At 40.9% G+C, this 19,284-nt stretch overlaps 2 long non-coding RNA genes across 2 annotated transcripts; both read left to right on the top strand.

Annotated features, from left to right (window-relative positions):
• Positions 1-714: 714 nt before the first annotated feature.
• On the top strand, positions 715-1,438 carry LOC109941445 (uncharacterized). The gene is made up of 4 exons (XR_002264079.2): positions 715-785; positions 879-932; positions 1,125-1,246; positions 1,328-1,438. It is a non-coding gene; the product is annotated as an uncharacterized lncRNA (long non-coding RNA).
• Positions 1,439-8,110: 6,672 nt separating this feature from the next.
• LOC103635073 (uncharacterized) lies at positions 8,111-8,480 on the top strand. Its single transcript, XR_557148.2, has 2 exons — positions 8,111-8,330; positions 8,405-8,480. It is a non-coding gene; the product is annotated as an uncharacterized lncRNA (long non-coding RNA).
• Positions 8,481-19,284: the final 10,804 nt, after the last annotated feature.

Raw genomic sequence — 19,284 nt, 5'->3', positions numbered from 1 at the left:
TGTATGTGAACCTGTTTGTTCGAATATTCTGTGAACCTTGGTGTGTTTGAGAACTATGTGTACCGTGTATACTGTGTGACAACAACAAATAGGTTTCTATGTGTACTGAACAGATTGCTGTGTAAAATGTGTGCAAATTGATACCTGTACACAATAGACAAACGATGTGTCTTAAAACTTATATATTGAACTTAATTGTGGTTGTGCATAGAGTACTGTGTGAAAATTTAACTAAGCCATTCCACTGTCCATATTAGGGTTTCTTTATGGAGAACGAAGAACCAACAGAAACAGATCAGATGGAACATAATGATGGTCTTACACCATTCACAAAACATCTCAAACACCATTATTATAGGTAAAGGCTATTACACGTATGTCGATTAACGTTTGAAACGTAGTATGTAGGGGAACACTAATACACAAAGTTATATTGTAGCTGATGAAAATGGATCGAAATCGCTTGAACCAAATGTCGATGCTAAGGAACGTAAGAGGCAAAGGGAAAGGGAAAGATATGACGGGATGTCCATTGAACAAAAAAACGAGAAAAGTAGAAAGCGTCGTGAAGTAAGTCAACAAAATAAAGGACCTCCTATACAGCCAGAGGCATCTAGGGGTGATGAAAAAGTTAAATTCCTAATTGTTATTATACCTACATGTACCTTATACAAAGTTGACGTGTATTCTTTTGTATATATGGGTGATATACAAAGAAGACATTAATATGAAGACATGTGAGACGGTTAACTTTCAAATAAGTGGAGATGTGCATCTTGGTTCAGGTATATGATCATTGTAACAATTATTTTAATAGATCCTCTTGTGGATTAGTGAATATCTATTAATCTTATTTTTGGTTTCATTGTGTTTCACAGTTAGTCTTTCAGATGGCTGTAGCACCATTGATTTCACAAACTTTGCAACACAAGGTATTGTAGGTATACCAATCACAATTTTTTTCACCCATCGTTTTATATTGCAATGATGTTGTCTTTGACTAGATGTTGGATCTTTACTTATGCTAAATGCATTTGTAGCCATGAAAATCATTTTACCACTGTTGATTTGGCATGTCCTAATAATAACACTTCACTGACCGACAATTTTATCGAACGAGAAAGGCAAAGGCATAGAGAAAGACGTGCAAAAATGTCAGTAGACCAAAGGAATGAGTTGAATAAGAAGCGTCATGAGGCGCGACAACAAAACAAGGGACAACATATGATGTCCACTGTGCCAGGAGGTGATGAAACACGTCAGATTTAAATTAATGTTTCTGTGCATAAACCTACACATATAAAGTAATGTGTTCATTGTTTTTTAGATGGAGACGAAAAAGTAAATGTGAATCAAGATGATGATAGCGATTGGTTGCATAGGAATGAGACATTCAAGGCTGACGATGTTTTCACAACGAGAGACCTTCTGACACCAGGTACATGACTGTTCACTCGACTAAATTTGCAAAAACAGCTGATTTCAGGCGGTTTAACGTAGACATGCCTTATTCCAGGCGGTGTGCATGAAACTGTTGGTAACACGCCTAACCATAATTTGGAAAGGGCCACCTACTTTAGAGAGCGGTACAAAAACTTAACTCCCGCCGAGAGGGAGTTTATGCGTCAACGCCTTAGGTTGTATAATAGTACACCAAAGCAGAAAGGGTCAAAGATAGAGTACATAAGAAAACATAGAGCACTGTTGGCTGACACATTGAGTCAGGAGTCCATCGCCATGGAGTCCCCAACATATACCCCTAAGGTTGTACACCCTACAACGGATGCAATTGAACCTAATGGATCCGCAATTACCCCCTGCGACTGGGTTATCCCTGAAATCGCCAGTAACCCTTTCCTGCCAGCTTCAACACGGACCGAGGATGCCGATTCACTGCATATGTCTACTGGACCACTAAGTCGTAAACAACATGTGCCACATGGTGAAAGACAAGCTATCTTAGCCCGTCGAAACCGGCAATTTGAAGCATCCATTTCAAGGAACATGGCTACTGCAACTTAGAATACTATCAGTGACGCTGGGGAAGGGGATGATTGGACACAACCCCATATGACTGCAAAGATCAACAACAATGGTAATTACTATCATTGTTTTCAAGTCGGACGAGTTGTTGATCATTTTGGCTGACCGACTTGGACGATTAATCGTGACCAATCTCGATTGATCGGATGACTTGAAAACAATGATTACTATCCTATCTTAAATGGATCCAGCATGACGACGATAGCGTGTAGTCCGACTAAACGTGTGTTTCCATCACTACAATGTAGGAATCAATGCCATGGTGCTATCGTGGCAACAAATGAGAGTGCAAGTATGACCGAACAAGGAAGTGGGGTGGATCATACCCAATCGAAGCCAAGGGTCATTTCCAATGGTAATTGTTAAGAATCTTTATTTAGGTTACATATTTTACCCACCCTGTAATCCTGAATGCCCTTGTCTTTTATGTGGCTTGTATTTTCACGTTCCAGTTGATGACGATGACAGTGTCATATTTGAAGACGATGCTGATGAGAACGAAGGATACATATTCGCTGGGCAATGTACTAATTTCAATCTTTTTATGATACCAATGCTTATATAAATACACATGTCTTACTCATTGTTTTCAAAAAATATCAGATGAGGATACTAATGAGGATATAGAGATCGATGGTAGTCAAGATGAATCAACTACCACTGATGTTCCTGACCCGTACGACAAGGTGTACAGCAACATCCCTGAAGAAACACATATGCTCAAGACTGTTCCCAACTGCGGTTATTCCACAGCAAACAAGTTTGAGTATGAGCCACCTGGTTTTTGTTGTCGTGGTGGGAAGGTTGAGCTAGCCCCACTGGAGACCCTCCCCAACTCAAGAGGTTATGGGATAGTGCAGACTCTGATGTAGGCACTTTCGTGATAACATTAGGTTTTTTAATGGCCATTTCTCTTTCACTTCCCGATAGTGTTGCCTCAATAGTATGACAACGAATGTATGGGATTCTGGTATATACACATTCCAAGCACAGGGCATGATATACCACAATATCAAGTCATTTGGTAGGGAGGGTGGGGCAGAGCATAAACACCTTGAGCTTTGCTTTTATGATGATGATCCCACTCTCGAGCATCGGAACTGTAAGTGTCGCGAAGAGCATCAACAGAAAGACAAACAGGTTATTCGACAAATAGTCGACATACTACATGGAAACTCGTACTCCGAGCACCTTAGGACCATGGGCCACGTTGAGAACCTTGATGACTATCGTATCGCATTGAACCTAGACCAGACGTTGAACCAGAAGACATATAACACACCTCTCACTTCGGAGGTGGCCGCTGTCTGGATCGAAGGGAGCGAAGGGCGAGGCCAGTTCAGCAAGAGTGTTATGCTCCATGGGAAGGACAGTTCAAGCCACTGCATCCGCTCATACCATGGATGCTATGATGCACTATCATATCCATTTTTCTTCCCTAGAGGCGAACTTGGATGGCATGCAAATATCCCAAAGGTTGGAGTATCCATGGACGAAGTGGATGCATACCGTGCGACACATAGGGCAAGTAATGCAAATGATGAAGATGTGGGTTAGTTGTTTCTTTATAATTTTATATATTTGCGCATTATTAACTATCTTTTCAGCGTCACTGACTTTATAATCCTTGCGTATGCAGAATCTCCTAGCCATTTATGTGTGTCTATACGTGACTACTACTGCTACAAATTCCAGATTCGTCCCGGGGTATTCAATCCAATACTTCATGGAAAGTGGCTTTTCCAGCAGTTCGCAGTCAACACGTACATAAAGATTGAGAGCTCTCGTTTAGATTTCATACGCAAGAATCAGAATCGGTTAAGGGCAGACCTATACTAGGGCTTGGTGGATAGCATGCTAGATGGAGATATTAGAGCAGAGAAGGTTGGCAAGCGAACTATGCTATCGACATCGTTTATTGGCGGTCCTCGTGACATGAGACGTTGATATATGGATGTTATGGCTCTGGTGTGGAAGTTTGGTAAACCAGACATATTTCTTTCCATGACATGTAACCCTAACTTGGATGAGATAAGGAGAGAGCTTATCCCTAGGCAGACACCGCAAGATCGTCCAGATCTTGTAGTGCGTGTCTTTCATGCGAAGCTACAAGACTTAAAACATAGGCTGACTAAACATGATATTCTTGGTAAGGTCCGAGCCTACGTCTATGTCGTGGAGTTTTAGAAGCGGGGTATACTCATAATGCAGAGGAAGTACAAGCTCACATGTCCTGAGAAGTACGACCTTTTGATCTCAACCGAGATCCCAAGCAACAAGTACCCTGAACTACGAAAGATGGTTATGAAGCATATGATGCATGGCCCATGTGGGTCGCTAAACCCTAACTACCCATGCACTAAGGGTCGTAAATCGTGCAAGAATCATTACCCTCGGCCTTTCAGTGACACAACCTTGGAAGGGAAGGATTCGTACCCTATTTACAAACGTCGTGATGATGACCATAAAGAAAAGGTCTGAGGGTGCGAACTGGACAATAGATGGGTTGTCTCTTATAACCCATACCTCCTTCGTCTCTTCAACTATCACATCAATGTCGAGGCATGTGGGAGCATCAAGGCTGTTAAATACCTGTTCAAGTACATATATAAAGGCCATGATCGTGTGTCTGTTGTTATGAGAGATGCGAGCAAGGCAGATGATGATGTTGATGAGATCAAGCAGTATAGAGATGCAAGGTGCGTGACTCCTCCAGAAGCCATGTGGAGGATATACGACTTTGAGCTTAGTCAAATATCTCCACCTGTGATGCAGCTGCAACTCCATCTTCCAAACATGCACATGGTGGTGTTTCACGAGCGGCAAATGGTCGAGCGAGTCATCAACCATCCAGGTGTTGATAGGTCGATGCTCACAACATATTTTGAGGCGAATAGGCTACACGAGGAGGCTCGTGGCATCCTATATCGTGACTTCCTTGAGTGGTACACTTGGCAGAGTGGTAAGTCAAAGTATGGCAACGGAGGAAACGAGATACAGGTGAACAAGTCGGTAGAATAGTCTCTGTCATCCGGCCGAGGGGGAGCGCTACTATCTTCGTGTTCTCCTAGACCACATGACTGGTGCCGCCTCCTATGTGGATCTAAGGACAGTTGATGGTGTCACCCTACCAACTTTTTGTGAGGCAGCAGAGAGAAGGGGGCTGCTTGAGTCGGACAACACACTGGATGAGTGTCTCACTGAACGTGCTCTTTTCCAGATGCCATCAGCGCTGCGACGGCTTTTTTCCACAATACTGGTGTACTGTGAGCCAAGCAATGTGGCTGTAATCTGGTAGAAACACAAAGATTCTATGTCCGAGGACTATCAACACAGGAGTCAGAACAAAACTCATGTTGAGCAGATGGTATTGATTGACATTAGGAACATGATGCAGTCAATGGGAAAGGACATAAATACATTCCCTCTACCTCCTATGATCGACGTGTATGATGATGCTATTGGTACTCCTAGGGAGGTTTACGAGGAGGAAAGTATCGAACCAATAGTAGGATATGTGGCTCTCAAAGACTCTCTTAACGAGGAACAGAGGGCCGCCTATGATAAGATTATGTTTGTCGTTGACACCGATCAGGGCGGATTGTTCTTTGTGGATGGACCTGGTGGCACCGAGAAGACTTATCTATACAGAGTGCTGCTCGCGACACTATGCAACCAGGGCAAGATTGCAGTGGAAACAACTACATCTGGCGTTGCGGCTTCCATAATGCCTGGAGGAAGAACTGCCCATTCACGCTTCAAGATACCACTCACTATTGACGATGGCGTTGTATGTAGCTTCACGAAGCAGAGTGGAACAACAGAGTTGCTACAGAAAGCATCTCTCATTATCTGGGACGAGGCTTCTATGACTAAGAGACAAGCCATGGAGACACTGGACAATAGCATGCGCAATATAATGGGTTGCCCCGGACTGCCATTTGGTGGTAAAACCATTGTCTTCGGTGGAGATTTCAGACAGGTCTTGCCTGTTGTTCGTAAAGTGTCAAGGGCTCAAGTGATCGCGTCTTCGCTATGGATGTCTTACCTATGGGAGTCCATATCCCACTTAAAGCTTGTTAGCAACATGAGAGCAAAAAACGACCCTTGGTTTGCGGAGTTTTTGCTGCGCGTAGGCAGTGGAACTGAGGACACAAATAGTGATGGCGACATTCGTCTTCCTGATGATGTATGCGTGCCTTACTGTGGGAGTGACAGCGATCTTGACAACCTAATAGACTTCGCTTTCCTAAATCTCAACGAAAATATGTCTGATTCCACCTACATCACTTCAAGGGCGATACTATCAACACAGAACGACTGGGTGGATATGATAAATGTTAAGATGATTGATCGTTTTCAAGGGGAGCATATGGTGTACCATAGTTTCGATAGCGTCATGGATGATCCCCATAACTACTACCCACCTAAGTTCCTAAACACATTGACGCCTAATGGGTTGCCACCTCATGTTTTGAAGCTCAAGATTGGATGTCCTGTTATATTGCTTCGGAATATAGACCCTGCAAATGGACTTTGCAATGGCACCAGGCTGGTCGTTCGTGGCTTCCAAAGAAATAGCATTGATGCAGAGATTGTACTGGGTCAACACATTGGAAAATGGATTTTCCTACCGCGTATACCTCCGTGTCCCTCCGATGAAGAGATGTTCCCTTTCCAGTTCAAAAGAAAGCAGTTTTCTGTACGGCTTAGCTTTGCAATGACGGTTAACAAAGCACATGGTCAGACTATTCCCAATGTTGGTGTATACTTGCCTGAACCAGTGTTCTCTCATGGCCAACTATATGTTGTTCTATCTAGAGCGACAGCTGATCGAACATAAATATTCTTGTCATCCCAACCGTCGATGGGAGGAAAAAGTCAAGGAAGGGTGTAAAGAAAAACCCCACCGTAGATTGTGGGATATATACGAAGAACATTGTCTACAAGGAGGTCCTAGCAAACTAGACCCATGGTAAGAGTTGCATGTTCAGCTAACAAACTAATAGGATGATGTTTGTCTTCTGTTTGATTGGTCTGGTGTATTATCAAGTCATGTTTGCATGCTACAATTGTTTTTATTAGAGCCACACAATTTTTGATAATCAGCAACCTTCTTACTACATGCATACTGTCTTAAATTATTGTTGAGTTTTGGATCATTTGTGATATTAGCAATATAATTTATTATGCATCTAACAATTTGTTATGCATTCACTCGAATGTAGGTTTTTGTCTTGTGAGAATGGAATCTTTATTTGTAGGCTTGTCTCATAACAAGCTAAAACAATTGGTGGCAACCGCAATAGTTCGAGAAGGTATTATAACTTTTGTAGTACTTTATGGATCAATTTGTATTTTTTATGATAACTAATTTCAGTTTTATGTCACGACTGGTTGCTCCTACACTATATTTGCACTCAGGGTGATCTTGCCCTCATCGATTTTATTAAGGAAATTTCTTGTGAACCAAGGGTAGAAGTCTTGCTTATTGATGATGCCTTTGTAGAAAGGAAGTGTATGGAGTATTTATTTCAGCCGAACACATATTTAGGTGATGAGGTAATCCATGCTTAGTTTTTAGATTTGGCGACCTTGTTATGTATAAGTTTTTTTACTCATCCTGATATTTTAACCACAACTTACATATTTCCAGGTGATAGACTGTTACATAAATTTAATAAAGGCTCAAAAGCATCTAAAGTGTCGATCTAGAGGTCGTGTCCACATATAAAATGCTTTCCAGTTCAATTTTCTAAAGCGAGATGGTGATGTTGATATTAAAACAGAGGTGCTATATCCAATTAAAGACATGGCACAAATATGTAGCGCTGAATGAAGGGTTTTACTTTACCTAGACCATGACATGGTAAGTATGAGCTTGCAATCTGAACAGTTAGTGTTTACATGTATTTTATTTTTATGCAATAATTATACTTGTTTTGTAGGTGTTTATTCCGATAAACATCCAAGGGACGCACTGGTATCTTGCCATGATCAATGCAAGAAATATGGAGATACAAGTGCTTGATTCACTTGGTACTTCACAAGACCGCAAAGACCTCTCTGACTCTGTGAGTATGCACAAACTAAATAATTATGAATTCACTATTAACTTATCCCAATCTCTAATTTTGTTTTACAATATATAAAGATTAAAGGACTGCAAAGACAAATTGATATGATATCTCAACGTAAGGAGTTAAAAGACCATAGGTGCCAGACCTCCAATTTGCTTCTTGGTCGCTCAGAGAAATAGACATGGGATATGCAAAGCAGACAGATAGGTACGCCCTAAAATCTTCTTTACCAATTTCTTCATTCATACTAATCTTTATGTTTTTATTAATGTATATTGTAGCTCTTCATGTGGCTCTTTCTTTTGAACTATATCGAATACTGGACAGGGAATGAACTGTCTAACAGTTTTACCCAGGTATATTATTACTGCTATGACATATATGCACATCTATAGTCAGTGTTACATACATAATGCTAAATTAATTGTTTCTTATTTGTTGGATGACATGTCACACTTTAGGAAAAAATGGCTGCTATATTACTATCTTCAGACCTGAGTAAGAGAAGAGGGTGTCTGTTATAAAAATATGAAAAAGAAGTTGACTCTGAAAGCCCATCCGATGTTGAGATATTAGAAAACCTAACAAATTCTAAGAAGAGGAAACTACTCCACGTGCTTGATGATAGCGAAGTAGTGTTTGAAGATGAGGAAGGCCCTATTACTCAAGCAGACTTGCAAAGGTGGTTTGTTGATGATTGGGATAAAAGAACTCCTATAAAAGTCTCGACCGAAGGGTGCACCAATGACTTTTTAATGGTTGGTCTTTCCATAAAGGACATGCAATGACCAAAGCCGATTCAATAGATGTTCTATGTGATTATATCATGGCAATAGAAGACGATACAACACTAGAGTAAGTGCTCATTGATTTATCTATTTTATGTATACCAACTACTTAGATTCTTGATATAGACTTTCGTCATGCTACATTACATGATGACATGGTTGCGAAGTTTCAACCCTTTTAAGATAGAAATATCTGTCAAAGACCTGCAAAACATATTAATGATAAATCAAGATATGACTCTAAGATGTTTTGACATGGCTGTTCGGCTGCTTGCCAATAAAGAGTCATGTAGGCCGAAAGGAGAAATCATAAAGAATAGTAAGCATTATATGGACATGCGTTTCTGGGTAAGTTTGTTTCCAATCATTAATGTATTAATATATAGTATCTACATATAATACTCGTGTGGACATGTATATATACTTATCCAGAGAATGGTTGGTTTTGGTAAACTTCCAAAGTAGCATCAGGATCCTACATCAGAAGAGTTAGCCAAAACACTCGATTGTTGGCCATCAATGAATTATTATATCATCGGTTGTAGATATGTAAGTATGTGTTCATTTAGAATGTATTTATAAAGGACACTTCTTTGCAATCCATATTTTGCAAGTTCTTATGCCATGGAACTTCAACGGATGTCACGTCCTTTTCGTAATAGATCATGTTAAACAGCATGTAACTATTATCGACTTTACACCGACTCAAGATTGGTGTAAACACATGCCATACAAGAGGTTCGCGGAAGCGATCATCATGGCCTTAAAGAAATATAAGATTGCATACAGCAAGAAACATTCTGGATGGGCGAAGGATATTTTTAAGTAGGAATATACAATTCGTACTGGTGTTCCAATTGACTTAAGAGGGTATTTTCTTCGTACCACCTTCTCAACAGTTTAAATTTGTTCTATGATAATCATTGTATAAAACATAGTTGGCCAAACTTTATTCTATAGGCTTAATACCAGCTACCTCGTTCTACAAGCTATGACCATGTGGGGGAATGACAGATGAATGGAATTTGTTAGGGTGAGTGTAGTACACTCGTTTCATGTTCAAAACATACATTCCGGTCATAAAATACAAATTGACGTTTTGTTCTATTATGTCTTTGTCTGTAGGATGCAAAGATTCTTCGAAGGAACTTTGTGATTGATCTGTTAAGTTATGAGGACAATTCGTGCCGATATGCCATCCCTGCAAACATACAACAGAGACTTATCGATATCGCTAAAAAGGATTAGCTGATTAGTGTACGGTTGTCGACACATTTGTCTGTAATTAAACATTCTAAATTAACTTTTTAGAAATAATTTGTGTGATATTTATAATGTTTTCCACACGGATTTTGCATATTATAGTGATGTTTGTCGTTCAGTATCAATGTTTCATACAAATTTTTTACTTCCGTCGCAACACAAGGACACATACCTAGTAACTTACTTAGATATATATACCGATGATGTTGTAACCTGACACATCTATAATTATATTTTGCTAACCTGCTATTTGAGATACATGCAAATATTTGTAATTGCCATAACGTGTATTGTTATGTATGATACTGTAGATAGTTTTACCGAACTGATTTAAGGATGTGACTATATGAAAGCACGAGTGCTAGACAAAATGTGTCATTCTGTGGGCTTAATTGAAGTAAGATGCAAGTTTTGATTTATTTATCATGTTTATGCGGGAGGCACGTTAGATGGTGCAATATACAATGTAGAATGTAAATAGTTTTATATAGAAAAATATCAACTAGTTAGAGATCATACATATATGGGGACATTAATGGTGTGTTTGGTTTGTGGAGTCATTCTATGTTTCATGAGGTGATGCATCATAAGTTCATTCCATCAATTTTGGTGGAATCAACTCACTCCTCATGTATATACTAATTATTAGCTTATGAGGAATGAGGTGGTGATTGATCAATCCATTCTATTCCACAAACCAAATAAAAAAGTGAGGAGTGAGAAGAAGATGAATCATTTCATTCCTCGAACCAAACACGGTATAAGTAACTTGATGTGTGTGGTTTTTTTTACAGACGCACCAAACATTCAAGGAGGCGCTTTTGACTCCATAGCCGCACATGGGAGTGCGTCGATTTTTTTTTTTGTTATCCTAAATATGGGACGTTTGGGCCCACACGATAGGCATGCAAGTTGTTCATTACCAGCGATGGAGTAGAGGACGTGGGAGATGGTGGCCCCGGCTGCTGTTCTGGATTCATATTTTCGTCCATATAGAAAGCCCTTCAGCGTGCGGTTTTCTTATTATCACTTTATTGTGATTATCAATGATATGCATGCTAACATAATACATAAACAAGGGGTAGCATGGGGCCTCTAACTAATTAATTTTGTGTACAAAATGCTAACCAGCGAGAAGCGCGAACCCCTTTTTTATAGCATGATATGGACTTTACGGTTATTCCTGATTTCGTATCAACAATACGAGTCGAAGAACATAGTTCTTCCATGGTGGCAAAGAAGACAACGAACAGTACAACGACATGAAAGTTTTTCTTACCTTGCAGTAGACCTTTCCGATGGGTCACAACGGCGTATATGATCGTGTAGCGTGATCTTTTTTAAGGGTATGACTTTAAGATTGTATATGACCGAATGACGCAATATTCTTTAAGGGTATGTCCTTAAGATCTTTGGAACTAATTTCTCTTTAAGGTATGTCTTAGAGAGGAGTGCTCAATGGAGAATTTTGTTACCCATAAAGCCTATTGAAGCAGTAATTCCTCGACGAAGGGCTTCAGCAGTCTGCTTACACTCCTCCCACGGTGGTGGTCTTCGCAACTTCGTAGCACCTTCGGCAACTGACACAACGGCAATCCGGCGACCACCGCAGCGCCACTTGACGGTTCTCCTTCGGATGAGAAGGTGTATATGTGTGCAGATACTCTAATTTGCAGCAGCTAGTTTTTTTTTTTGTTTCTGGACGGAGCACTCAGCGGACAGACGAAATGGATGCGGAGCCTGGCAGCCTCACGGCGAATTTCTTCCCCCTCTTTTGCCTGTAGCGTCTAACTCTATATTTATAGAGCCAACAGCGTAGCAGTTCAGGCAACGATTTGGCACTTTTCTCATTTGATTTTCTTTTGGACTGATATCAGAACCACGTCGCCAAGACTTATGACATGCAGAACGTAGAGAATTTGAATGCCATACGCCCGATGGTTGGCTTTGGCCAGTTACGTATGACTTCGTCAACATATCTTTTTATTTGAAATGTACATGCTCATGGAATAAACTAGACATAGGCTATGACTCTTAATAATTAAGTGATTATTTAATTTTTCTTTTAATTTCATATATATCCATCGGGCTGCATATACGTATAAGCACGATTTGCATTTGTTTGCATGAGTGCTTGTGTACGGATGCATGTATTTGCCTACCTTTATTAGCATGTATAAGCTTACTTTATTATTATTATTTTTTTAAAAAAATGATACACTTTCTACACGGCTCTCTCATGATGGCCTATGCCATCAATTTGGTTAGTTATTTCAATATTATCAAGAAAAATGCTTTGTATTCTTGCGTAGTCCGTATTTTATGGAGTATCGCTTCGCTAACTGCATATTTATGCGAAGGCACCGTATTTATATACGGAGTACATATTTGTTTTACGAGTGTATTATTTTTTTACCACCCATCATGGAGTTGCGGTTATTTATATTTCATGATTTATTTTCATTATGAAATTTTACACATCGATGTGATTTAATTTTAACATAATATGAATATATATATATATATTCTATTTTGGGTTGTGCCAAAATTTGTGTCAACAATTTCAAGCACTCTATGGGATGAACTGTAAAACTCCGTTGCATTGGGACCAACCCAGCGAAAGGCAGGTGTTCGGTCTAGATATTCTGCTTGAGACCGAAGAGAACATCAGAATGGTTCAAGAGAATCTGAAGACAGCGCAATCCAGACAGCGAAGCTATGCTGACACCAAAAGAGGAGAGTTGAGTTTTGAAGTGGGAGATTATGTCTACCTAAAGGTGTCACCAATCAGAGGAATCAAAAGGTTCGGAGTTAAGGGCAAGCTAGCACCTCGATACATCGGACCATACCAAATCCAGGCAAATCGTGGAGAAGTGGCATATCAACTCAGCTTGCCAGAAAGTCTGTTAGCCGTGCATGACGTGTTCCATGTGTCTCAGCTGAAGAAATCCTTACGAGTACTAGAAGAGCAGTTGCCAACAGAGGACCTTGAAGTTCAAGAAGATCTGACATACATTGAGAAGCCAACTCAGATTCTAGAGACAGCAGACAGAGTCACTCGAAGAAGCACCATCAGGATGTGCAATGTCAAAATGGGTCATCACTCAGAAGAAGAAGCAATCTAGGAAAAAGAAGATGATCTAAAAGCCAAGTACACTGAACTCTTTACTAGCCAACCCTGAATCTCGAGGGCGAGATTCTTTTTAAGGGGGATAGGTTTGTAACACCCTGAATTTGGGGTATAAAATTTCTTTTCTAAATATCTACCAAATTCAGGTGTTACTCTTGTCTCTCTCTAGTCTCTCTCCCTCTCTTTTTCTTTTGGCTAAAATTAAGTTAATTAGGAGAGGGATTAATTATTTATTTTGTCAAAACAATGTGTCATGAAATGTTGCATCATGCTGAGCCTAAATTAATCTTTTTTTGAAGCACATGTTTGAAATGGTTTGAATTTGTATTTTGTCACGGAACCTCCCAAGGTATTAGGCCCACCTACAGATGTCCTTGTCCCAAGGACCTCAGACGACCATGTAGATGCACATAATCACTTGACAAGTTCGGTCCTCTGTATCAACATCATACCGCCCAAGAGCGCTTCACCCATCACGCAGACATTACATCACATCGGAGGAAAGAATAAGCAGAAGCAGGTTACAATCACTTAATTTACATTCATAAAATATAAAGAGAGAGTGTTATTACAATACCGGGTGCTAGGAGTGCATAAAGTATTATTACAGATCAGGGAGGCAAAACACCCTCCGCACAAAAGCTTAGTGTTTTCAAACTGGGAGGCAAGCATCCTCCCACACCCACGATCACGGATTTGGCTCCTCTTTTGGTACCACCTTTGAACAGAAACAGCAAAACTCCGCTGTTTCCTCACCTACAACAACATGGGTTCGAAAACCCTGAGTACGAAGTGTACTTTCACAAGTCTTACCCGACAAAAGAAAAAGACTCTCAAGGATATGCTGGCTTGAGGGAGTCAAGGTAAGGCTGATCAAGCATCAAAGACTCTGTTTGCAGAAATGCTTACTATTAGTGGATCCTTAAAAATCTAGTTTTATTGTCAGGTTAAGTAAAGTTACCTACATCTAGAGTTCTTTCTATCCTAGTTCCAGCACTTGGCCTATACTAGCCGTCTTTTATCATCCTTTCAGTTCACTGGATTGCTACGTGTAAGTCAGTGATCAAGTCTTCATGTCCAAGAAGTAACGGCGATCCGAATCGATTAATACCCAACTGGGGATCTCCAACCACACGACATATGTAGCACTTAACCCTTGCATATGTCAACTTGCCATCGGGTTTCTCAAGACCAGACCGGGTTCACGCCAACCGAGAGCACAAATACACCACCGTCCAGCCTCTTGCCACATAGGGTACATGCTACTCTTGCCATCTCTCCACTCCCATTGCGTGTTGGCCTTTCAGGTATTGGTCTTCCTGAGGCAAACCTTACCCATGACGAGGCATGTGGCCAGTTAAAAGGTCCTCGATCATAGCGCCTACATCGACACGTTCCTTAATCGACTCAAACGGATACACTACACCGAGACTTCCTTCTCGTGCAAGTCACCCGCCCGGTCTTGTCTTTATCATTTACAATCCCAAGGTTTGCTACCTGACAGAGGTACATCTTTTTCGATGTTGAACCCATCACGGCCATGATGGACTCACCATCAAGTCTTTTCTTTTGAAAACTTCCCATACCACATGAAGCATCATCTTTGTTTAAAACAAACCATTTTGTTTTCTAAGGCAAGACTAAGCATCAGAAAACTTTTAAGTAAAATAGGTATCAAGGAATGGTAACAGTTCCAAGGAAGGAAATTCAGCAATTGTTTATCACCCAACTCCTATCACCTAATGCATCATTTCAAGTGATAAAGAGTTTAAAATCACAAGAAAAGGGTAAATGCACCAGGGCTTGCCTTGTGTTGTAGGAGACTCGGGATCTGTTCCATAAATGTCAAAGTAGAAACTATTCTCGACAGGTGGAATTTCAGCTGGTGGGGCAGTTTCTTCTTCGATAATCACTTCTTCTTTGCTTTCTATACATAACAATACATATACATGAATGCTCATGTGATGCTATGAATATGAAATAGAAACACATTAATTTGTGTCTTGAATATAACTTTCCTTCACGGTACACCTGAGTCACTAGGGTTTCCTGAGTTAGTACCCTATTAGGGTTAAGCAAATTCTACCTTAGGAAGCTAGGGTTTTGGGTTTGAGATCAAACAATGTTCAAAACATGCCAAACTTTACCCAAGGGCTTTAATTATCATATTAAGCTTACCAAAAAAGTTTTATGATTTTTGGAGCTACCAATTTAATTCTAAAACTCTAAAAGACTAGGCTTAGGCATCTTTTAATGCTACATAATTCATGGTTGGGATTAAAAATCTTGGAACTAGTTTTATCAAATACTAGAAGAATTTCGGAGTTTATTAAAATTGGTCCCATATTTTTATCATTTTTCTAGAATTTCCTATGGATTTCCAAACTGAATTAGAAAAAAGGAGAAACTATCAACACTGTTGGGCCGAAACCAGCCCAGCCGGCCCAGGTTTACACAGAACTCGGGCGCGCCCGCGACCACGCGGGTAGATTTGCGCAAAGGCCCCTGTCAGATTAAATATCTGAAAGGAAGTCCTCAACTGACTTTAATGTGTCACTGACACTTTACTCTCTGCCCCTTCTTAGTTCTTTGTCTTTTGAAATCGGGTCCTCGAATCCGGCCAGCGGCGCGGATGAATCTCCCGCCATGCCACGGCGGCGGAGAGCCCGAGTGTCCCTCAGATACCTGGTAGACCTAATTCTAACCTAAACCGAGCAGCCTTGAGCATGAATTTAGCTTGAAAACACCGAGAGTGACCTAACCGCGCCCACGACAGGGTCCCAGTTCCGCGGTGCGCGTTCATGCGACTTCAGCCATGGAATTTCCAATTAAAGGGAACGTGGAGGATCAGTGGGTCACGCAGGTCATGGTGCTCACAAGAATCAGCGTCGGACCACTAGAATTTTGGTTGGTCGACACCGACGCTGTCAACGGGTTAGCGTGCGACGTCGAGCTCGTGTTCCAACAAAACTATGCCAGTAATGGCCAAACGGCCACCACGGTGAGCTTCACTAGCACACAGGGATGCTCAAACACAAATCAAAGGCATAGAACCATACCGGGTTCGCCTGGCCACGGGAATGCGGGGATGAGCACGCTCTGTGGGGTCCGATGGGGATAATGGATGTCGCGATGAATTCTGGCGGAAACAGGCAGTCACACTAGAGCTATACGATCGCAAGGGACTACAAGTTCACCGTGCACTACCAATTTGGGACGAGGAAGGGAAGACACCGCGAATTTTGGCTTCTACCGATCACACCGGAAGACAGTGAAGACCTCACTATGGTTCATGGAGCAATTTAAAGGGATGGCGACCTAGCTAGCTATCCGCGGTCACGAGGCACGACGTTTGTGCATGGCGACCACGTAACAAAGAAGCACAGTGTGGTAGAATTTAGGCGCGAGTGACACCGCGACGGAAGTACCGAGCCCCGGTAGCCGTCGGTGAAATATCCCTACCCCGACCCGGCCTAGTCCACAGCTGTGAATTGGCTTAGAGTTATCCCACCCCAGCCATCTCTATCTCATCTTCATTTGGACACATTCGGATTCTACAGTGGCACGGATCTTTTCTTCAGATATTTCAACACCATGGATCTTCCGTGCTCGACTGAACCGACTCCCTTTAATCCCCTTTTTTCTCTTAATTCCTGTTAAGAACATGTTAATCTCTATTAACAAGAATTGTTCACCAGACAATGGTCTTCAAACTTACTATAGGATTCTAGGTCCTAAACTGAACAGATTCTAAGATATGGTGCTCACAAATCGGCCACATTTCACTGGGACCATTACTGTTCTGAATCCAGTTTTCAGTATCACCCCAAACCGCGCAACTCACTTCTGACAGAGCAACTTTGTGCCACTGGTTCTTTGATTTTTGTACAACAACCCATTAAGACGACTGTACCAAAGTTACTCCCCTACAAACCAACTTGAACTTTGTTACAAAGGTTGCGTTCAAACACCCATTGAATTGAGCACAACATGGTTCCAAAGTTGACCCAATACAATTGAAATTCTGAATTTCAACAGGGTTCTTATCTGACAACTAAAGTTTGAGGGGGTTTTTCATTAAATTCCTCAAGGTTTTAGGGTTGGGTCTTTCAATCAAACTTGTAATCCTATCATGGCTCTAAAATTTTGATGTATTGACCCAGGGCAAAATCCTCATGAATTTGGGAATACAAAGCTCTAAAGTTGGCTCAATCTCACTGAATTTCAGACTTGGCCACAAAAGTGTCCATGGGACTTTTTACAAATAAGTCCAAATTTCTCCATAATACTTGAAAATCCTCCAATGTACAAGTTACTTAGTTTTTTATGTTCTACCACTTTGATATTTGCACTTTGGTCCAAAAGTATATAGAATTTGAATTTACCCCCCCTAGGGTACAAATTAGGGTTTTTCTAGGGTTTCTTTTATGGTTTTGGGCACTCTAGGGTTTTTGTGCCACTCAACTTCATCATTCTTAATCTCCTTTGAGTACTTCCAATGACTTTTGAGATTTCACTCAATTTGGCTTACTGTCACCCACATGCCCCAATCCTAGGGTTAAGTACTCTACCCTAGGGTCAAGCACACTTCAAGTCACCACATCACAACTTGTTTTGAAATTTTACCTAGTGGATGCATTCTTGGTGTAACAATAAGATGAAATGTCAATGCATATGATGTCATGCTCAATTTTTAGTGCCAGTAACACCAGGGTTGTTACATCCTTCCCCCCATAAAAGAATCTTGTCCCGAGATTAAGGTCCTAAGGTAAGTAGTGGAAAAGGAAACATGTCACATCTTTATTTCCTTATTTGTCTTACAGAGCAGGGGGTGGTATGGGTTTTATTCCAAATTTACAATCAGATACATAAATCTTACAAATTACATGAAGCTAAAAACCTAGGAAAAATTTTCTCCAAGAAATCTTGAGTCTCCCAGGTAGCTTCATCTTCAATATGCAGGTTCCATTGTACCTTATAAAATTTGAGGGTTCTTTTTCGAGTGATCCTATCCTTCTGATCTAGAATTCGAATGGGATGTTCTGAATAAGTCAAATCTGGTTCCAAAGCAACATCCACCACATCGATGGTTCGATTAGGAATCCGAAGGAACTTCTTTAAGTGGGATACATGGAACACATTATGTACTGCAGATAATGTCTCAAGCAGTTGAAGTCTGTATGCCACTGGTCCGCATTGTTCGAGAATGGGAAACGAGCCAATGTATCGGGGTGCTAACTTTCCTTTTACCTCGAATCGATCAACACCCTTCATTGGTGATACTTTCAGGTATACATGATCCTTGACTTGAAAGAACAAAGGTCGGTGTCGTTTATCCGCATATTTTTTTTGCCGAGCTTGAGCCTCTTTCAAGTGGTGCCTTATCCGCTGAACTTTTTCCTCTATTTCTTTGACTAAGTCAGGCCTGAAATACCACCGTTCTCCGGGTTCTGACCAATTTAAGGGTGTCCGGCATCGTCGCCCGTGCAGTGCCTCAAATGGTGCCATCTTAATGCTTTTTTGATAGCTATTATTATAAGAAAAATTCTGCCAAGGGCAGACAGTCATCCCATTTTTGTGGGAACTCCAGGACACATGCCCGCAGCATATCTTCAAGTATTTGATTTACTCTTTCAGTTTGTCCACTTGTTTGAGGATGATATGTCGAACTGTGGAGCGAATTAGTACCCAAGGACTTGTGTAGCTCTCCCCAAAATTTGGACACAAATTGCGGTCCCCAGTCCGACACTATTGTTTTTGGAATTCCATGCAAACTGAGAATACGAGCAATATATATCTAGGCATAGGTAATGACCAGGTAATATGTCTTGACTAGTAGAAAATGGGCTATCTTTGTAAGCCGATCAATTATAACCCAGATAGAGTCAAAACCCTTAGCTGTCTTGGGTAATCCCACAATGAAGTCCATACTAATATCTTCCCATTTCCAAGTTGGGACGAGCAAGGATTGTAATGGTCC

The sequence above is a fragment of the Zea mays genome, chromosome 8 (genome assembly GCF_902167145.1).
Source record: "Zea mays cultivar B73 chromosome 8, Zm-B73-REFERENCE-NAM-5.0, whole genome shotgun sequence".
NCBI classification, from domain to species: Eukaryota; Viridiplantae; Streptophyta; class Magnoliopsida; order Poales; family Poaceae; genus Zea; species Zea mays.
The sequence above is the reverse complement of the archived record's forward strand: the minus strand, read 5'-3'. Positions and strand labels throughout refer to the sequence as shown.